The sequence below is a fragment of the Sinohyriopsis cumingii genome, chromosome 5 (genome assembly GCF_028554795.1).
Source record: "Sinohyriopsis cumingii isolate HCF-2022 chromosome 5, ASM2855479v2, whole genome shotgun sequence".
Classification (NCBI taxonomy): domain Eukaryota; kingdom Metazoa; phylum Mollusca; class Bivalvia; order Unionida; family Unionidae; genus Sinohyriopsis; species Sinohyriopsis cumingii.
The window spans coordinates 21938538-21962438 of record NC_142965.1 but is presented as its reverse complement, the minus strand read 5'-3'; the positions used below and the strand labels follow the sequence as shown (position 1 = coordinate 21962438).

The 23901-nt window shown below is 38.8% G+C and overlaps 1 long non-coding RNA gene across 1 annotated transcript in view; it reads right to left on the bottom strand.

Moving 5' to 3' along the window:
* The window catches only part of LOC149798766 (uncharacterized), a 59183-nt gene extending 38955 nt beyond the window's left edge, over positions 1-20228 (bottom strand). The window contains exon 1 of the long non-coding RNA XR_016421026.1: positions 19774-20228. This is a non-coding gene — a long non-coding RNA (uncharacterized LOC149798766). The remainder of the gene's footprint in view (positions 1-19773) is intronic.
* Positions 20229-23901: the final 3673 nt, after the last annotated feature.

Sequence of the window (23901 nt, the reverse complement as noted above, 5' to 3'; positions counted from 1 at the left end):
CTCTTTCTGCCTTGTCCTTGCTGTGACGTCAGGGAAGCAGGAATGCCTGACTCAGCAGAGTCCAGGGCATTTATAGGAGTTTCTCGACGGAACAAAATCTCTTTGCCCGTTTGAAGCAAGACACTTTGCCTGCTCTCAGGAAAGCTTCTTTGGGGGCTTGTTTGTCGATGATGACATTTTGGAGAAATTCTTTGCTGTGCTTCAAATGCGGTGTCTTTCAATGCCTGGTATCCTCGTGTCATCATCGGTTTCAAAACGGGGGCCACCGAAAGAAAGGCCGATTTCAACATATCTCCTAATCTATGTCCTCGCTATCGAGCGACTCCTAGGTACACTGGATAAATGACTTACAACTCGTTAGAGAACCGGTTTCGAAAATGGAGTTTTACCTTGACTTTCCATTTGGAGGATGGAATATTTTGTCCCGGATCTCAATTTATAGCAATGTTGACAGTGCCGAAATATGACTTACCGACGGCCAAATAGTGAGGATGTACAAAGTTTCGGTGAACGTGAAAGGTGTTTCCACCTTCCTCGTCAGTGACCGTGGTAGAATCCACTTTCAAAGGAATGACACGCAGTTGCCGTACGGAGGTGTGTCCCACCACGTTGTACTCCACCACATCGGAGTACACAAAAATCAAATAGAATCCTTTGTTCAGTTCTATAGGGGATCCGAAAGCCCTGCAAACATCCATGTTGCTGTTGATCATCAGGATCCGATTCTGTGGTATCATCTGTGGAGATCCACCCAAACTTTAAAACAAACTACCATTTAAAAGGTAATAGCCAACGTTTCCGTATCCTGAAATTTCATCATTAGGCGACGAGACACTTTATCGTACTCAATCTTAACACTTTTTTGTCTCTCGGCAGGACTTTGCCAAACGCTTCCTCGAACCTGCCAGCAACTGTGTCCACCAAATGTTGACCGCTAAAGTAATAGCCTGACGAAATGTTCACAGTGTAGATGCTGACTAATGGATTGTTTTTTGCTGGATTTATGTCACCTGAAAAGTTCATATTACTCATCTCTTGTTGCAATTGGTCGTTCAGGATTTCGACATGGAACGGTTTTGCGTTTCAGTGATGTTTTGAATATGTGTAGGGTGAATCATTTCCACCAAAAGCCACTTCCCTATGGGATTCGTGAACTAATTGGATGGCCTGAGGTAATTTGGCCGTGTAACAGCATAACATGTTTGTGGGAAACACCTCCATGGAACTGTCACTTGGTAACGTTAACTAAAATTAGTTGTTGTTGTTCATAACTCTAGAGTCCTGCTGTCCGAGGGGTCACTGAAGGTCAGTGGAGTGTCTGAAAGAGGATTGTTGTTTTGGTGGTGACCGTTGGGAGCGGGACTGACGTTGGACGCAAGACTCTAGTTGTTTCCGCTAGAAGAGTATTTCAGGGACGGATTGGGAAGAAATTAACCGATGCTAAAGCTCAGTAAAATGGTCCACAATTGTTCGTCTCCTTGTTGGAAACTCTAATTGTCAATGGCAGAGCTGATGACACAATACACCACAAAGATCTGGCAGAAAATGACGATTTGCGTTTTAGGCACACGTTCTCCACACCACACCCAAAGTGGTTGTTTTTGTAGATCTTGTACAGACAAAACTCGGGAAAGGAGTGATCACTGTGGTGGTAGTGGTTAAGGCTGTGTTTGAAGGTCATGATAGTCACTTCATTTTATAGTCCATGACTTGCAAAGCGTTGATCCAAGAGTCAAAAGTGGGAGGATATCCTTGCGAACGTACTTTGACTTCTTTGACAAGTCGTTTTCCCACTTTTCGGGTTCTTCGATCGAGAATGCTTTCGATGTCGTATACTTCCTCTTCTTTGTTGGTCACGCGTTGTAACTCGGTCAAGGAAAACGTTCCTTTAAAACTTCCTCGTTCATGTCTTCCAATTTATAGACCGCAGGATGACGGCCACGCACTTGTCGTATGACACGAAACAACTCAGTGGTCCAATTGTATAAGTAACCTCTGTTGAAAGTGTGTTTTGTTTTGCCAAAAATAGTCACTTCGTTGTCGTGGGTTACTTCTTGGGAGGCACATTCGATGCTTCGATGGTAAGATTGGTTGTACGCTTGGACCAGTCCGGTAAGACGTCAATGTACTTAAGAGTGTATTGAAGAGTAAAATATTTCAACATGTGTTCTTTTAAGATGCGTTGAAAACGTTCCACGATGTTGGCTTTGGTTTCGGGATTCTCGGTGGTGAAAACATGAATGTCACGTTTCTTCAATTCTTTTTAGAAAGCGTGGTTCAGAAATTCGGGGCCTTTGTCGTTTTGTCGTCGAAGAGGGTGACGACCACTTTGTTTCAACACCAGTATGAGGACTTGCACCAACTCACTGCTCGATTTGGAAGTCAATGGCACGACACGGGCAAATTTGGAAAAGACGTCGATGATAAAAGAACAAATATGTGTAGCCACGATTGTAAGTGACCAAATGAGAGACATCGGCTAAATCGGCTTGTGATTGATGATCGGTGCCTTCCACTCAGGTGCGACTTCGTGGCTTGTTATTTTAACCATCGTTGCACTTGAGATAAACGGACACTTTTCAGACGGGTTTTGGCAGCATGATACAATTTCTAAACTCCTCCGTAACCTGCAGGATGGGATGGTTCGTAGTAAATGCTGGCTAACACATTCTCCATTTTTTTGTTAATAAGTCACCCACTCTTCACTGATGCTATTTTGGATGTGGCGAGATGGTAATTTGGAAACGGCTTTACATGTCGACCTGTCACGGGAGCTGAAGTCGAGGGTAGTGGTGGCACTGGTGGGTGGTAATGGGATGGCTTTGGTCGTCTTTTCTTTTTCACTTCTGGTTTCCCTTCTTTCTTTTTCACTTCTTTCAAAGGGGGAGTGGACATCATCATTTTAACCCAAGCTCTGAGTTCTTCTCGTTGAGGGGTGGGGGAATGGTTCAACAAGGACGCTGCAATTTTACTAGGGATGGGAACTGCTGACTGTGTTTGAAAGACTACTCGTACATCTTCTTCCTCAGACATCTTTGGGACTACGTCTGTCTAGACTGCAAAATGTGGTGGTGATGGTGGTGGTGACGGAGGTTGGACAGGACGGACAACATGTCCCCATGTTTGACTAAACGAGACGGTAGTCCATTCCTTTTCTTTCCCTAGGGGGTGAAGAAGGTTATCTTCTAGGGAGTGACATCTTTGTTTGTTTGTTGGCTCCGGAGTATACACTAAAAATACACTGACGTCGATGACTTGGCACACGCCCTTGTATCTTTTTTCTCGGTCTATCGCCTCGTCGAAAAGGTGAGGATTTGTTTTCCAAAATCGCCAAAGAATCCTCCCCTTTGCTTGCTCCTCTTTTTCTTTGGAAGACTGCGTATTTTCCGGGGTAAACGTCGATGCATGGCTAAGGGCTTCGTCGGATGACGAGACTGTTCTTTTCTTTTTCCTTTATCTTTTTGGACAGGAGAACAACGATGGTGATAGTGTGCACTTCTTTGAGTGGACATCTTTGAGCGTTCAGGAGGACACATGCACATATGCAAATGCACTGAAATCCATGGCTTGACAAGCGTCTTTTTATCTTATTTGTCTGATAAGGTTTGAAAGAAAAAATCCTCCCTTTTGGTTGCTCCTCTTTTACCTTGGAAGACTGCGTCTTATGAGAGGTAGACGTCGATGCTTGGACAAGCGTTTTTTTTCGGATGACGATACTGTCCTTACTTTCTTCTTTTTCCTTTTTGAACATGAGATCGATTATCGTGACGGTGTGCACTTCTTTGAGGGGACAGCTTTGGTCGTTCAGGAGCACACACACGCACACACACACCCATACATACAAATGCACCTAAGTCCATGACTCTGACATGCGTCCTTTATCTTATTTGTCTGATACGGTTTGAAAGAAAAAATCCTCACTTTTTTGGTTTCTCCTCTTTTACTGTGGACGACTGTGTCTTTTCAGGGGTAAACGTCGATTCTTAGTTACGCGTTTTCTTTGGATGACGAGAGTGTCCTTTTCTTGTTTCCTTTCTACACAGGAGAATGAAGATGTTGACGGTGTCCACCACTTCCTTGAGGGACATATTTGGGCGTTCAGGTGCACACACAAAAATACACTGAAATCCATGGTTTTACACGCATCCTTTTATATTCTTTTTGCCAAAAAATCCACCCCTTTGATGGCTTCTCCTTTTCTTTGGACGACTGTGTCTTTTCTGGAGGTAACGTCGATGGTTGGCTAAGCGTTTTTTTTCTTCCGTCGACGAGACTGTTCTTTCGTTTTCCTTTTCATTCTTCGACAGGAGAACGACGTTGGTGACGGTGTGCTCTTCTTTGAGGGGGCATCATTGGGCGTTCAGGAGCACAAAAACACTTATACCCATCCGTGGTACATGTACAAGAGTACGAAAACCACGTTAATCCAACTAACAACAACACTTATACCCATCGTTTGCCTCGTGTCTTTTTTATACTGGAATGCGTCGCCACTGATAGCCTTTACGTCGTATCAACTTGATGACAGGCATCACACTTTATGAAGGGTTCGCAAAGGACTAAATTGGGGCAGTTCTTGCTTGGATAAATCCAGCAAACTCTATAACAAGCCAGATCTCTCTTGGACTTTTATTTTGGGGGCAAGTACTTTGTGAGCAGCTGCCACTTCAGCTAAAGAGGAAGAGGGTGTCACCGCTGGAGGAGTTCTTGGAGACAAGGGTTTCCATTGTTTCATCAAGTTAGTTAGAACGGCTGTCAAATTGGGTTTGGCAGGCATCACCAGCAACGGAAAAGTGGAAGAACCTGAGGCTACTGGAGACGCCGTCACCGTCGCTGCAGGTCGTGGTTTGCGACTGTAAGCTTGCGTCCTTGCCGAAGTGGCTCTTTTGCGGAAAGAACTTGTTTTCTGCGGTTTTGTCTGGGGACTTTTCTTTTTCTGAACCTGTGATCTGGTCTTGACACCGTTGCTCTTTTTCTTCTTCGGGGTACGTTTGGGAGTGGTTTGTTCTTGGGGAGGACTTTGGGGGCATTGGAATCCCATTTTAAGAGGGAGCGAATGATGACACCTCCTAGAGAACCGTTAAATCCAGGTTTCAAAATGATTTGCTTTTTGGTTTGAGTGTCGATGCGAGGATCGGCCAGTTGCTTCAAGGCTTCTTTCTTTTTCTCAAAAAAAGCGTTTGGTTTGGTTTGGGATGTGAATGATGCCTTGTAGTAATTGACGTGCTGTCACCGTAAACCATCGAAGGACTGGCTTCTAAGACACGAGCACGTATTTGTGGATTTTTTCGCGACTGATGCCGTACAAGGCACGAATCAAATTGACGGGAAGATGAAGCTGAAGGGACGTCATGTTGACATTGTGTAAGACAGAACCAAAGTGTCCGGGTTTTTAACATATATTTTTGTTGTTGTTGTTGCTAAGTCGACTACGGGGACGTGTAGATAATAGGCTCTCTGTCTTGGCACCAGTGGTGAAACAGATGGATACAAAATCGCAAATAATCGGGCGTGGTGGGTTTTAAATTCATGAGTAAAGTGGCGTGTAGGATTTTAGTGGCATCGTCGTACGCATGAGTCAGCCATAGCATTCCTAACTGTTTGGCTAAGACTTGCACTTGCTATTTATCTCTAGGGCTTTTAAATTAAACACTATCACGTAACGAGCATTGAGACTGATGGTGCGATAGGCTTTATTTTACTGAGGGAAAAGAATTTGAGTGATGTAAATGACATTGGCATTTCGATGATGCCCATAGCTTAATTTATTCTTCGTCTTCTCCTAACATGTCGTCCAAGATGACCAGATGGGTTTGACTGGGGTCAGACACGATCCCGTCGTCTTCTCCAGGAATGCCTTCCACAAACACGATGGAATCGTCTTGGTTTTCTCGCAGGAGACTGTTAGCCGATTGCCACTCTTTGTAACACCACACGATATGCTGAGGTGGACGATCGATCAAGTGATGTTTATGTTCGAACAAACTTTTAACAAAATCGGTTTTGCCTGAACCACTGGGTACGGCAATTAAGATGTTAAAGGGATGGCGAAGATACAAGGCCTACCAACTGGTACGATCTAAGTTTTCGTCGATGACTTTGAAAGTAGGGGAAGAGGGAGCAGAGACATCAGCTGTAACCATAGTGTAGGGAATTTCACTTTTAACACGAAAGACAGACAAGACTAGAGTTTCTTTATACTCTTTTCAGGACACGTTTATTGCAAATTAAAATGGTACAACACGAAAAATAAAAATATATAAAAGCCAAATGGTTAGGTACAGCGATAAAATACACATCACAACGATCAAAGTAGAATATAAGCAAGTCTCTGTACAACATTTGTTTTGACGAATGTATAGTGTCCATAACCGTCCTATCCTGAATGGAGTGGTTTTCCTCCGTGAATGGTTCTTTTTCTCACACTGCAGTTAAAACAGGTTTAAAAATTACTTGTTTCACTGGACGTTTGAAGTCAGAATAACACACCTTTGACATAGTGTGCCAATTATTTTGTCCGATCCCCAAAGCCCAAAAGTCGCATATCTGTCCAGTGAGGGTGTAAGTCACAAGCTACATATACATCGTCGTACACATCTTCAGTACCTAAAAGTTGAAGAATCCTTTTTCCCCGTGGAGATCGAGAAGTATCGAGATGAAAGCGCAAGGCTTTTAACAGAATGAGTCTCTCGTGGACATTTAAAGGTACCACTTTCATGTTTTGAGCCCACAAGGAATCGGCTGATAAACTAAATCCCAGAAAGAAAGTCACTAAGACCAGTGGTTCCAACATTTGTGACGTAACGAATGCAGTTGTTCTTTGCGTTTCTCTTGTATTTTGACAAACTCTCGGTAAATGCGTTCTCTCAACACCACAGGCAAACCACGAATGTTTTCTTGGAAAGTATCCATTCAGAGACCACTGAGGTCGTCCCACTAAAGGGAGGTAGTGACAAACCGCAGACCATCGAGCATGTTCAAGGTAAGCCAAATCCTTATGCTCAGACTCATGAAATGACAAACCGCAACTGAAGTACTTGTCTTTGTCCCTTTCGCCCAAGTAGATAAATCTGGCTCTGGCTAATTCTTCGGGGGTAGGTCCTCCCAGATATTTAGGCCATTTTCCTGGAAAGGTTTGGAATCTACTTTCAAAGTAACAGGATTCAGGCAAACGCACAGGGAACGAATATTCGTCTTTCACATGCTCATTTCGATTACAGTACGGTGAAATCCGCAGAAGTTTGCGTAGTGTTGGATGACATCCGTAGGGTGGTAGCCGCAAAGTTTCACGTGGAGGATGACATTGACCATGAAAACCAGTAAAGAGTGCACAATAACGAATGACATCGCTTTCGCATCCGTCAGGTTTGACACGCACAACATCACCTTCCATGGTAGCTGTAGTGGTAGTAGTAGTAGTCATATCAAAGTTCCAATGATGTGGTACTGAATCAATGAAGTCACAGCATACGGCATCCCTGTAATCGCAAGGTACAGCATCGCACTCCACTTGACAATCACCGAAATTGAATGGTGTGGTCTGTTTAAAAGAATTCAAATTTCTCGCTTGGCAATGGTAGTTAAAATGAACTATCGGTCTTGGACTTTGTCACTTTTTATACTAGTCTTAATGAAGTCTTGAGCTTGTACATCGTTCCTTTTTTATGCCTAATTTTGGAATACTTCTTTTTCTTCCTCCTGGACAATGGTACTACCTACTCTGAGGTACCCTCATACCTGTAGCGTAGTGTAATGGGTGTAAGGGCCATAGAAAGGTAAGGACAGTGCAGAGACCATCGAGTATATTCCATAATGAATGAATCTTTATAGATACATCGATCCATTCGCAACTTCAAACCACAAATGAAACATTGTTTTCGTATCCCAATCCAGTCTCAGGTCTCAAGTAGACAAATCCTGTTCTAGCTAAATCAGTCAAAGTAGGCAATTCTTTCCTAACCGTGGGCCATCTTTTAAACGTTATCAATCGACAGGCGCAAGCACAGTAGTCAGGCAAGAAGACAGGAAAATGGTATGGTTTGAACTTGGAGTTCGCAGTGGGTCTCTCACTCAATTCTTGCTGTGTCGAAGGCATCCTTCTTGCTGGTGGCCATCGTCTTGGAACCATTTTCTATATCAGCATGTCCATACGGCAAAGTGAAGTGATTGGGAAGCCGCACTCGCTTCTGCTACACGATTTGATACACTTTTTTCTAGAGGCCGACTGACGATTTGGTGTGTGGAAAAATGTACAATCTTGTGACGTTCGTAGGTGGTCACTTTAAAATCTTGATTATTTACAGCCTGCAAGGCTCTTTTCAAGACCCCAAATTTCACCACTTGACTGGTACGATAATTGAGAGTCAATCCTTTCCCTCTACACTCGGTGTGCACTTCTCCTTGTTGATATTTCGTAGCCGTAATTTTTAGGTCCACCACTAGAAAAACTTAGAATCTTATCGTTGGGGTGCTAGGCCAGGTTCCTAAACGGTTTCCTTCAATTGTAGTGTAACAGTGACCCAGGCGATCGATGTAGATGCAACTGTCCGTGTCAAAATATACGACACGTTCTCCTAACAGTTCTAACACTTCGTACAATTTTAAGTGAACATGGGCTATCACGTAAGCCGCAATGATGACATTTCCAAATTGGTCGGCTTGTACAAAGTCCACTTCTTCTTCATAACTGACCAGGATCAAGTCCTCACGAAGGACGTCCACGTGTTTCATGTGTTTGGTTTTGTCGTGAAACATCTTGAATTAGCGGGAAGGTTCTGTCAAATACTCTGTCTTGGGTAAACATGGTCGTTGTACCATTTTGCTCCACGAGCAATTCAACATCACTTTGGCAAACGATCGCCTTCCTTCGTTTTTCTCCACGTGGCCTAAAGGGATGCCTTCCATTTTTCTTCCTTGTCACACAAGTAATGTAACCAGCGTAGGGCTTTGACCGAGTTTTCACGTTTGTCAAAATTGGTCGTTTGAGGGTGGATGACATCCAGGGTGTTTTCGGGCATGAATCGTTGGCGGTATAGTAAGAAACACGCTTTGGCAATTGTGCAGACTTCTTCGAAAGGATCGATCCCTCCGTGCTCCATGAACAGTTCTCGAAATTCTCCACGGCAACACCATAAAATGTCCACGTCGGAACGACAATAATTTAGCATGTCTTCTTGAAAGTCGAAGGGTTCGATGCGTGAGTGTGGTACCAGGCGTAGAAAGCTTCTCGTTTTTCGTTGCGCATGTTGTCTGGGTAGTAGTAATGACCCTCAAACAAATTGGGCAGAATAGAATTTTGATTGGCTTCGGTATTGAAAAAGTGTGCGAAATAGCCTTTGATCATTTCTGTCATTCCACAAGTTTAGCCATTTGGCTCAAAGGCATGGCCAAGTAACTCATCGACACTTTAAACTGTACTTGTCTCACTTCCATGGAAATGATTTTGGCTCCGTTCATAGTCACTTTCGGACGTTTTCTAGTGGTGTTGGACGTTGGTTTGGTGTAGAATCTCTGGGCCTGGATTCTGGCTCACTCATGCCATCATCAAAATCGCTGGTATGACTTTGAGCCAAGTCTTCAACTATTGTGCGAAGCCATAGGTCATGTTTCTTCCTCTTGCTTTATTCTCCTTTCTCCACGAAATGAAACAATCGTTTCATCTTGGCTGCAAAATGTCAAATGACTACATTTGAAATGCTATGGGCCCCTATATCAATGTCAGGCCAGTGTCTTCCCTATATAAAGGGTCAGCGTCTTTCCTTCCAGTATTCATTTAACTCTCAAGCCTTCCAGAACTATAGGAGAGCCAACACAGATCGAACATCTGATCAGAACTTCGCGAGGTGTCATACGAAAGATTTCTTCAGACAAGCGGACGGACTACTCTCCCTCCTTTCGAGATATAAGTCAAGATACTTGACATATCTGTCAGAAGAAGGGGCAATGGGCTACAGAATGTCCAGCCCTCAAAAAAGCAAGACAAGTGTCAGAAGAGACAAAGGCCAAGATACCTGTTATCATTGTCAAGTGAAAGGACATTGGTCTTTAGACTGCCCTACGAAACAACAGGAGCAAGAGGAAGAGAGAGGTTACGAACAGGAAGAAGAGGTACCCTCACAAAAGGAGGAACCCCGATACGTCCAGATTGAGAAGCAAAAAGAACAAAAGAAAACGAGGAGAAAGAGAGGAAGAAGAGGAAAAACCTTTGAATGTAAAGAATTTTTTTAAAAACCAGAGAGAGTGAACAAAGACACAGAAACAGTCCTTGAACTTTTTAAAGTGTTGCTTTGTGAATTGGATTGTAAAATTTGTACCAGAATAGACCAGACAGAAAACATTTAGTGTCTCTTGGTTTTGATTTTTTAGAATAAGGACCTACACTCACGCACTCACACACACATTCATCATGGGGCAAACAAGGAATTTTGAGTTTTAATTGATTTTGGCAAAATGAATACTATCTTTTCGAGAGAAGCGGTTGGCCCTGAAAATGACCGTTGAGTGTTTTTTTTTAAAGAATACAAACTCAGGAATGGAAAGCAATCAACTTTAACTGCCGTAAGCCTTTGCCACGGCCAAAGCCTACTTCTGGACTTGCTCCTGTCGCTGATTTGGAAGAAATCACAAGGGCTGGTATCTCAGGCGTAGTAACAGGATTGGACTGTTTGGCTCGGGAAGGTCTTTTTCTCTTGGGTCGTAATAAAGAAGTCTGATAATTTGTCTCATACTCCTTAACTCTTCCAAATTGTCTCCGTGTAATGTCACTGTCTGACTTTCACTGTCCTCCTTCTCTCCTAGACTTTGTTTCTTCTATGCTGCTTCTTTTTCTTGTCGTTTCCTTCTTCTTGCCTCTTTTTCTTCTCAGTGTTGCTGTTGAAGGAGAAAAGCTTGTTCTGCTTGTTTTTGCTGCTGTAAAAATTGTTCCAATTCTTCTTTATGTCTCTGTTTAAAATCCTCGACGTGTGGTAAGGAAGGAGAAGGTGGCCATGGTGCTGATACCGGAACAAATTCTTGCCAAGAAGAGAGAAAATCCACTAAATCCCAATTACAGTTGGTCTCTTCTGGAAGTAGGACCGTGCTGACTTAGGTAGCCGCTTCTATGTCATCGCTTCTCGTCTCCATGGCCGGTGCACGCCAATTCATCGTCTTCTTAGTTTCCGTCACGTTTGAAAACTCTGTCGAATCGATTCGCTACGTACAAACACTAGCGCATCTATATAAGGAATGTGACGTCACAGGCAGCTCTCTTCGAATTGGAAGACAGACTTCGCCCTGTGACTGAATTTGGAACACATATTGGGATTGGTGAGAAAAAAAAAACAATTCGTTTCGATCTGCCCCTCCACTCTTGTATCGCAGATGCTGTTCCGTACGGACTTACCCATGTATGTGTCAAATCATCCTGGACAATCACCGATATGAGCGTTTGGAAAAGAAGGATCTATGCGGAGAGACAAGGCTGTTTGAAGAGAGCCCTCATCTACGGTCCAGAAATCAGAAGACGTTTGAGGAAGAGAAGAAGACCTATGAGATGCCCTCTATGTTAACGGATTGGTGTTAACCAAAAAAAAAAGATTTGCTCTCTTGCCTAAACATTTTTAGACGATTTTATATTTTAGGTGTGATAGATTGATATTCATCAATATGTATGTATGTATGTATGTATGTATGTATGTATGTATGTATGTATGTATGTATGTATGTATGTATGTATGTGCCTATGTTTAAGTCTCTGCTGTATTTACTATTTGTATTTGTATTTGACTCCTACTGTCCCTATACAAAACCTAACTTTCTCTTGTCCGTATACAGGCCCAACCTATTGTCCGTAGAAATCTTGTCCGTAAACGTTTTCAAGGGTTCTTGTAATGGTAATTCCCATTGTCCGTAAAATGCCCCCTTCACTACTCGTGTAACATATCGATGTGCCAGTACATCAGGGTCTTTGTTGTTTAATCTATTGAAAAGTCCTATCAAACTGCATAGACACATATCTGCAGTACATTATACGATGTTCTGGGTTTGTGCAGTTTATAGCAGGATCCAACGTATAAGCGAAAAAGACGGTAATTATATTCGTCCTTCTGGAACGAAAAGTTAATAATGGCGCTTATGTACATGTACATACATGCTAATTATATTGTACATTTATACTGTCTTTGTTTTCGAGCCTTATCGTCAGCAAATAAATAAATAAATATATATATATATATATATATATATATATATATATATATATATATATATATATATATATATATATATATATATATATATATATATATATATATATCACATTAATTTCTGAGAACGTCAAAAATTTTAGCCTAGACGTGAAAACCAAACAAACCGGCTCCTTTAATTTCCAATATTCCATTTGTTGATCATAAATCTGGTTCTGAATTGAGGGCTTTCCGCATAAAGGCACGTGCCAGACGCCGCCATTGCCAAAATCTGGTTTTCTGAAATTAACAAGATCATCTTGGCTGCTCGAACGCTAAGTGGTCTATAACAATGTCAGCACTTGTGTTTGCTTCACGTGTTATTTATTGTAGTATCTGAAAGTTTGCCAACTCTAGGCTTTGTACCTTTACATCACTTGGCCGTCAACAGGTTGTACGCTAACATTTCCGTACCGGACGTGAATGTCTGTTTGTCCGTATGTATGTATGTATGTATACCATTACACTTTATAAAGTATAAATTTTCAATAAATGATTTTACTTTGAAGATTGACAGCTATTGTCTAATATCTTTCTAACTGACCGATTTATGGTCTACCTTAGAGTGAAAATTGACTCGTCATCTCTTTGTTCCTCCATTGACAAAATCGAATCAAAGGTAGAAAGTACGAAATAAAGAAAGGAGATAGAAAGTTCCGAAAACCGTTTTTGATCGAACTGATCAACGTGGTGTCATAAAACATGCAAACATTGGCTCATCCTTATTTTTTTAAATCTACATTTCAGTTCATTATTATTACAAGATTAGTGTAAAGGTGATTAAGTAGATGATAATGATAATGATGATAAGAATAACGAGTCATGGAATGATAATAAACAATGCAAGACGACGATAAAAACAAAATTACCGACACCAAAAGCAATATCAATACTACTACTACTAGTACTAATAATAATAATAATAATAATAATAATAATAATAATAATAATAATAATAATGATAATAATAATAATAATAATAATAATAATAACAATAATAATGATAATAATAATAATAATAATAATAATAATAATAATAATAATAATGATAATAATAATAATAATAATGAAGACGATGAGTATGACCAGTCTAACAACAATGCTAATGGTGGTAAATGACTGATAGTGATAACGATGATAATGATGCATACATCTAAGATTATGATAAAAATTATGATGACAATGTCGATGATGCTTTGTCTAAATTAAAAGAAACTATTCGAGACAAATTTACATTTACTCGTTTAATCTGATTTGTGCGCTCGCAAAGTGCAATAACTATACTAAACTAACGTATAAAAATGATCAAGGACTTATGAGAGAGACATCTTGACGGATTGGACCAAAAGGTTTCACTTGCTTTTCTCGGTTGAAGAGAATTGCGATAGGAAATGCATACGTCAAGATGATATTAATCAGGACTATATTATTCTTTTTTCTCTTTGCTTTGTGCTAAGATAGAGATTTTTTAAAGCGTTGGACACAGACTGAATGATTGATGTTATAACATTTGCTCAAGACACGAATAGCATAATGTATTACGATATTAAACTTCCGTGTTGGTATTTAATTTACACGCGACTCCCGTACTTGTCAATCGTAACAGACGAGATGAGGTCACTGCAGGTCACTCAAATGTCATTCATCAAATGTCGTCCTCGCCACTAGAATTCCATCACATCGTAGGTACAGTGTATCGTGATACACGCTGGTTAACTGAGATTTAGCGGAATGAAGCAGGTGCCAGAAGGTTACAGACGGATACAACATGAGGATATTTAGAGGGTGTGTTTGGGAAACTGATGTATAAAACATAGGATTATTAACGTTAGGTGTAGCATTAAACTTTAGTGAATTACTTCAAGTTTCAAGTATGCACACCTAAATAAATATTTGAGTGATGAAGACTTGTCTCTGAAAAATGAAGACTAAATGGCAAAGTATATATCAGTTGTTTTAAATAATGTAGCATGTAGTCTGCATCTTCACACAGCCAGTGTTCGTTTTACTGGAACGGCAATTAACACAAACACGTAATATTGTGTACATGGAATTGACGTCGTAAAGATGGTTAGCCTTAGGTATAAACCAAATTTATAAAGATGACAGAAAGTTCAATAAATTAGAATTTTTTTTAGATATACTCAAAACAGTTTTTAACAACTTTAATAGATGGTGTGCAAGGAATACTTAAAAAAAAAAAAAAAAATAACATGAAAAACGGCAACCAAGAAACTCAAGTTTCTACGTGTTTTTGGTCCTTTGTTTCAAATTAGATGAAAAGAATAAATCGAACCGACGTAGCCCAGTTGGTAGAACGTCGGACCTGTAATACAAGAATTGCGAGTTCGATACCCGTTCAGCCCGGCTTGGGCCAGCTGCCTAGGCATATCCATATGAAGTGTTGACAGTAGCGTTTAAAAACTAAGCAAATAACTAAAAACATACATCTCGGCATGTATGATTCTACTTATGATTTCTGTGTTGCATGATTCTATATGGTTTGACGTAGGGCCACTATATGCGCGACATGCTTTTATCTTATAGAAACAATTAGTTGTTATGTATACCTATATTTCTTTTAACCATTGGAACATGATTGAGTCTATATTGTGTGTAGTGTTTATTCATGACTATAAATTGTATTGATCATCTATAATCAAGATATTAGACAGTTAATTTTTGTATGCAGGTATATAATTCTATTTTAAGATATTAAGAGTGTAGATTGTATAGGATCTATAAATGGCTGTTGACGTATGTGATTACGACCATTAATAATATTATTAATAATAAGACCTGTTTACCACTTTAGGGTTGTTTCAATATGGACAGGAGGGTTTATAGAAGAATTTATCTCCCACATGATGTGTTAGGTCCCATGGATAGGTATTTTGAAATTATAGATTCAGTAGTAAGATCTGTCACGTGGGGTATATTGCGAAATATAGTCGCAGCAGACACTTAAATGTGTATATAAGGAGAGAACTGAGCAGTCAGATTCACTCCTATTTTGGATTCATTCCTATTTCTGATTCTTGTTTGATATGTTAAATCAGACTGCAGATGTGCTTGATGTTGTGTTTAAATCATTGAGAGTTGACATTTAGGAGTATTCATTCGAAATACAAAGTGCACATTGGACTAGAATATTATTCTGGTACCACTGTGAATCGTTCAAAGGAATTCTGGACAATGCCATTGTGATACGTATATTCAAGGATCTGAAATTAATTCGGAATATTCGATTCTTTTTGGACCTGAATAGAAATTTTTAAGATTACTTTGGATTCAATTCTTTATATGGTAACTTCCTCTTTCATTCTCATTTCATAACTTTGATAATCAAATTATTTGTTAAGTTTTACAAAACATATTAGTTTTGCTTCTTTCTGTTAATTAGCTTACGACCATATAGTCGTAACATAGTGAAATGTTACGTCTTTTCAGGCAAGTAATGTAACTGGTGATGGTGAGTTGACCAAATGGCCCAATTTATATAATATGAGTTGTTACAAAGCCGATGATTTGGGATGGGTGGAGGGTGGATATTTTGTGGAGTTTACCGCTATTTCTCAGCATATGATAATCTATACATGGCGGCTAGTGTATTTGGTGTGAGAAGAACCGGGGAAAACCCCGAAGAGAACCACCGACCCGCTGGTAAGCTTTCTCACATATCCATATTGGCCGAGCCCGATACTCGAATCCACGCTGAAGGAGGTGAGATGTCAGTGATCTGTAAAGGGGAGCGTTTTAGACCACCGGCTAACTGGGACCCCACCTCGAATATAAACCCCTTGATATTAACCACAAATGATATGTCTGGACCAGAGGGAATAAGGACAGAACAATGGGCGTCACCGGAATAGCATTGACAGTGAAACAAGAAAGTGCACTGTTTTCTAAAAAAAAATTAAAAATGTGCATAGAATTATATCAAAATATGTAGAAATTAAGGAGTATTATAATCCCGAATACATAAACGTTTGTATCAGTCTCACCAACAGCTTAACAGTTGAAAATATTGTTTGTCCAGCTCAATTCCACTACATTTAGGTAGGAATGGAAAGAACACGACTTGCTCCAAATTTGTTTCAAAGTACACTACAAAAATATAAATATACTTTGAACAAATTTTGTCTGATAGGGGAAATACTTGGGATTTCAGGAGATTCACCACAAAACGCGTACACACAGACACAGCGCGCCTTTTGGGGAATAACATTATATTATGCTAGATAATTTAAAATAATTGTTCATATAAAGACCGACAACACGTTTCTCCAACTCCTTAGGGGGCCCCTGATTAACTCCATATCGGCCCCGTCTGACCGAGTGATCAAAGGCGCTCGCCTTTACAGATCACTGACATCCCATCTCTGCCCGTGTGGCTTCGAGTCTCGGCTCTGCGATCGTGGTTATTGAGAAAGCTTACCAGTAGCTTTCCGTGGGTTGATAGTTTTTCTCGGGGATTTCATGGTTTCTTCCTCCATCAAATACACATGCCGTCATAATAGCATATCATGTGCTAAAAAAATGACGTGAACGTATATCTTTTTCATATATATATATATATATATATATATATATATATATATATATATATATATATATATATATATATATATATATATATATATATATATATATATATATATATATATATATATATATATATATATATATATATATATATATATGTATGTATATATATATATATATATATATATATATATATATATATATATATAGTCAGTATTTTGTGGAAATTATCTGCGAGTAGAATACTTAAAGAAAAGGCATATAATGGCCAAGTCATTTATACAGGCAACATTCGCCCCTGGGTCTTTTCCTTCTTCTTGAAGACTATCTCCCTGGGATCCCTATCCTTTATCCATGTGTGTACTTACTTGACCTGAAAACTCATTTTATAATAACCAACATAAACATAGTAGATGCCAATAATGTTGGACGTTATGTTCCTTGGAACCCTTGTAAAGAGTAGGATCTCTGATAAAATATCCTAGTGGAACCCTTGTATGAAATAGATCTCTGATAAAATACCCTAGTGGAACCCTTGTAAGAACAGGATCGCCGATAACAAATCCTAGTGGAATCCTTGTAAGAATAGGATAACTGATAATACAACCTAGTGGAACCCTTGTAAGAATAAGATATCTGATAACATATGCTAGTGGAACCCTTGTAAGAATAGGATATCTGATAACACATGCTAGTGGAACCCTTGTAAGAGTAGGATATCTGATAAAATATCCTAGTGGAACCCTTGTAAGAAAAGGATCGCCGATAACACATCCTAGTGGAACCCTTGAAAGAATAGAATATCTGATAACACAACCTAGTGGAACCCTTGTAAGAACAGGATATCCGATAACACATGCTAGTGGAAACCTTGTAAGAACAAAATATCTGATAACACATGCTAGTAGAACCCTTGTAAGAATAGGATATCTGATAACACACCCTAGTAGAAGCCCCTTTAAGAACAGAATTCTCGATAATACATCTTGGTGTGAGCGTGTGTGTGATTTTGGACTTTTAACGTAGCTTTAACAATTTTTCAGTCATATCGCCACCATGTCTGCAGTGTGGCAGTTTATAGTGATGTCTAGCACCGGGGGCATTAAGCCACAGACATGTAGCATCCTCTCCCACCCATTCACATTATCCTGACACCAGGCCGACCAGTCCTAACAATAACCCCTGAATGCTGAGCGCCTAGCGAGGCAGCTGTAAGTACCATTTTTATAAGTCTTTGGTATGATTCGGTCGGGGTTCGAACCCGCGACCTACCGCATCCGAGGCGGACGCTCTAACCAAAAGGCCACCGGAGCGGTTAATACATCCTGGTGTGAGTGAATGTTCCTTGGAACCCTTGTAATAATCGGTAAATACATCCTGGTGTGAGTGAATGTTCAATTTAAGATAGATTAACTCCGGAACATGACAATACCAGGAAATGGCAGTCCCCTATTTAAACCAAACTAGATCAAATATGTTAAGCCCTAATTTGAGCATCTAACTCCGAATTCTAAATATTTGTATAGCATACGGCTCAAGCTCAGTATCCTTGAATGAGAGACATGAGGTTATGCTTACACCAAATCTATTTTCTAATTTCATGCATCAAACATTAGCAAAAAATGTCACTTGCATATTTCTTACTTTATTGTAATTAAAATAACACAATGACATATTTGATACCATTAGTCCTGGGTACCTGAAATTATTTTGAAAATATCAAAATTAGCCAGTGAATTGTTTATATGGTTTTCCCTCTTTTATTTACAATAAGCCCCCCCCCCCATGTTTTAATAATGATGTGATACACTATCCATAACCACCATACGTTCAAATGCTTTGATATAATATCCATTTACACCATACTTCAAAATGCTGTGATACAATATCAATAAACACCATACTTCAAAATGCTGTAATACAATATCAATAAACACCATACTTCAAAATGCTGTGATACAATACCAATAAACACCATACTTCAAAATGCTGTGATACAAATACCAATAAACACCACACTTCAAAATGTTGTGATACAATACCAAATATATAACATACTTCAAAATGCTATGAGTGATACAATACCCATAAACACCATATTTCAAAATGATGTGATACAAATACCAATAAACACCACACTTCAAAATCCTGTGATACATTACCAATAAACACCATACTTCAAAATGATATGAGTGATATAATACCCATAAACACCATACGTTAAAATGCTGTGATACAATCCCAATAAATACAATACTTTAAAATGCTGTGATACAATACCAATAAACACCATACTTTAAAATGATGTGATACAATGCCAATAAACACCATACTTCAAAGTGATGTGATACAATACCAATAAACACCATAGTTTAAAATGATGTGAGACAATGCCAATAAACACCATACATCGAAATGTTGTGATACAATACTAATAAACACCATACTTTAAAATGATGTGATACAATACCAATAAACACCATACTTTAAAATGATGGCGTAATACGTATCAACTTACATTACCTTATATTTCCTTTATAAATTGTGATTTTCATAGTTATGAATTAAACATTTTAGGTCACTTACATTTGTAATTTTTTTGACAGCTTGTGACGATCGCGCTGGTTTAGTGGTCAGCATGTCAGTCTCGCTATCAGTAGGATGCTGGTTTGAAACTTGCCATAGGAATAGATACCCTTAACTGCAGTTATATGTCCTTGGCATCCAACATGGGAAAAGTTACAAAGCAATCGAAGGGCGGAAATTTCATGATATGTAATTTCATCTTAAAAGAAACTACAGAAGGTGGAATCAGTCTGTTGAAAGACCAATCACATCTTGCTTCTAGAAAATTAAAGTAATTTAGGCTCTATTCCCACTACCGAAGGACAATAATCTTTTTGAGACACTGGTAAAATACCTCTCAATATTGTGAAACAAACTTAATTTACTCAAAATGAATATAGATTATTTTGACAGAAAGATGCATCGTTAAAACTTGACTTACTTGCGTTTCACAGTCTCGTGTTGGGTGCCTGATTGTTTCCACATAGTAGTGCCGCATACAACGGTTTTCTCTACGCACAGCAACGACCATCAATATTCCTACGAGATGAAAAATAGTGCCCACCACGAGAATATAATAGTGCACAGGTATAATCCTCATTGTAGTTCCTTTAAAATTGTAATACTGACCCTAACCAGGGCCACGCGTTTTGTTCAAATAAAAATCATCCTGAATGTTTCATTTGACCCTACAAAAGCGCTTGATAACAATAGAGCGGTTCAGCAAATATTTTTCTTGTGCAAGACACAGGTGATCATCAACGGCGAGTTCAGACATCGAAATAGTGTCAAAATCCTGATCCACTATATACCATCCGCTTAAAGTTAGGTACGCACTACGGGCAGCCATCTCTAACGAAGTGTTAAGTATACCAGATGCACAAAGGCAAAACCTATGTAAACTGTATATGTTTGCAAGGTAGTAAAATGGTTAATAGCTAGATGAATGACTAATACGTGCTTGTTGTAGCAATAGGGGAACCGCTGACGAGATGTCATACTCTAATTAATGTTCAACTTACTTCCCACGCACTAAATTGGATAGGAATGAGGTATAAAAAAAGAAGATTAAATTTTTTTGACACGATGCAAACAAAGCACACAACTGTGCGGTGCACAGCAGTTTGCAGCAGTATGCCGGGGTGCATTGTATTGTACCAAACATGCGTATTAATTCCCCACCTTGCCAAACAATCAATCATGACTGCAAATTATGTGTGACTTGTTAATCTACTAGTTTGATGCTGTGAGACGGACTACGTCATTTTATGATTCCTAAGGTATGACTGATCATGGGATGTGCCCTACGTCCAAATGGTGTGCATAGCTATACTGGCATGATTGATTTAGATCACAGGTGAAATTTTTTCGGAAGCAGGGGGCTTTCTAGGTAACATTGGACACTTGTTAATAACAAAAGCAAAGTAAGCAACTTCTCAAAATACAACCCTCATTACAAATACTGGACGTGCGCATGTGGATATTTGAAAATCTCAAATGTAACCCATGGAAATGGTAAAGCACAGAGACTAACGAGACAGCCTGAAACAGCCTACTCCAAAAGGTTGCATAGTATCCGATAGAACCTCCTTAGTCTTTATACTCCCCACAGTGGTCCACGAGTATAAAATACAGTAATAATTAGTCGCAATACGTAACTGTTATGCGCGCTGACTATTATTTAGGGGTGGGGGCTAGAAGCCTTCATACTTAGGCTTATCCGTGTTTACTTACTTCACTGAATTACGCAAGTATAAAACATTACATGTTTGTCACCGTATCTTGAATTACAAGTATAGCATCGTGTCTGTCATCGTATATTGAATTGCGATTCTGGCGTGATACATTTAATTGCATGTCTGTCATCGTATATTGAATTGCGATTCTGGCGTGATACATTTAATTGCATGTCTGTCATCGTATATTGAATTGCGATTCTGGCGTGATACATTTAATTGCATGTCTGTCATCGTATATTGAATTGCGATTCTGGCGTGATACATTTAATTGCATGTCTGTCATCGTATATTGAATTGCGATTCTGCCGTTGTGCATTGAAATTAGATGTCTGTCATTGTATAATGAATTGCGATTCTGTCTTTGTATATTGAATTAAATGTCTATCATCGTATATTCAATTGCGATTCTGTCATTGTACATTGAATTAAATGTCTGACATCGTATATTAAATTGCGATTCTGACGTTGTACATTGCATTACATATCGTATATTGAATTACGATTCTGTCGCTGCACATTTAATTACATGTCTGTCATCGTATACTGAATTGCGATACTGTCGTCGTACATTGAATTACATGTCCGTCATCGTATATTGAATTACATATATGTCGTCGTACATTGAATTATATGTCTGTCATCGTACATTGTATTACATGTCTGTCATTACATATTCAATTGCGATTCTGTCGTTGTACATTGAATAACATGTCTGTCATTGGATATTGAATTGCGATTCTGTCGTCGTACACTGAATTGAATGTCTGTCATCGTATATTGAATTACATGTCTGTCATCGTCTATTGAATTATATGTCTGTTGTTGTACATTGAATTACATGTCTGTAGTTGTATATCGAATTACGTCTGTCATCGTATATTGAATTACATGTCTGTCGTTGTACACTGAATTACATGTCTGTAGTTGTATATTGAATTACATGCCTGTAGTTACATGTCTGTCATTGTATACTGAATTGCGATTCTGTCGTCGTACATTGAAGTACATGTCTGCCGTTGTACATTGAATTCAACGTCTGTCTTTGTACATTGAATTGCATGACTGTCACCGTATATTGAATTACATGTCTGTCGCTGTACATTGAATTACATGTCTGTCATCGAATATTGAATTACATGTCTGTAATCGTATACTGAATTGCGATTCTGTCGTCGTATATTGAATTACATGTCTGTCGTTGTACATTGAATTACATGCCTGTCGTTGTTCATTGAATTACATGTCTGTCGTTGTACATTGTATTACATGCCTGTCATCATATATTGAATTGCAATTCTGTCGATGTACATTGAATTACATGCCTGTCATCATATACTGAATTGCGATTCTGTCGTCGTACATTGAATTACATGTCTGTCATCGTATATTGAATTGCATGTCTGTCATCGTATAATGAATTGCAAGTCTGTCGGCGTATATTGAGTTACGTGTTTGTCATCGTATATTGAATTACAAGTCTGTCGTCTTATGTTGAATTACTTCTCTGTCATCGTATATTGAATTGCATGTCTGTCATCGTATATTGAATTGCAAGTCTGTCGGCGTATATTAAGTTACGTGTTTGTCATCGTATATTGAATTACAAGTCTGTCATCTTATGTTGAATTACTTCTCTGTCATCGTATCTTGAATTACATGTCTGTCATCGTATATTGAATTACAAGTCTGTCATCTTATGTTGAATTACTTCTCTGTCATCGTATATTGAATTACTTCTCTGTCATCGTATATTGAATTACGTGTCCGTCGTTGTATATTGAATTACATGTCCATGTCGAATATTCAACTACATTTATGTGGTTGTACTCTTAATTACATTTCCGTCATCGGATATTGCATTAAATGTTTGTCGTTGTACATTGAATTACGTTTCTGTCATTGTATATTGAATTGCGTTTCTGTCGTTGTACATTGAATTGCATATCTGTCGTTGTACCTTGAATAACATGTCTGTCATCGTATATTGAATTGCGATTCTGTCGTCGTACATTTAATTACATGTATGTCGTTACACATTGATTTACATATCTGTCATCGTATGTTGATTTGCCAGTCTGTCGTCGTATATTGAATTACTTGTATGTCGTTGCACCTTGAATTAGATGTCTGTCATCGTTTATTGAATTGCGATTCTGTCGTCGTACAATGAATTACATGTCTGTCGTTGTATATTGAATTATATGTCTGTCGTTATGCATTTAATTACATACCTGTCATCCTATATTGATTTAGATGTATGTCGTTATACATTGAATTATACATATTTGTCATCGTATGTTGATTTGCAAGTCTGTCGTCGTATATTGAATTACTTGTATGTCGTTGCACCTTGAATTAGATGTCTGTCATCGTTTATTGAATTGCGATTCTGTCGTCGTACAATGAATTACATGTCTGTCGTTGTATATTGAATTACATGTCTGTCGTTATGCATTGAATTACATACCTGTCATCCTATATTGATTTAGATGTCTGTCGTTATACATTGAATTACATGTCTGTCATCGTATGCTGAATTGCGTGTCTGTCATTGCATATTGAATTACATGTCTGTCATCGTATATTGAACTGCATGTCTGTCATCTTATATTGAATTACATTTCTTTCATCGTATATTGAATTACATATCTGTCATCGTATATTTATTTACATGTCTGTCATCGTATATTGAATTTAATATTTGTAGTTGTACATTTAATTATATGTATGTCATCGTATAGTGAATTACATGTCTGTCGTTTTACATTGAATTACACGTCTGTCATCGTATATTGAATTATATGTCTGTCATTGTATATTGAATTACATAT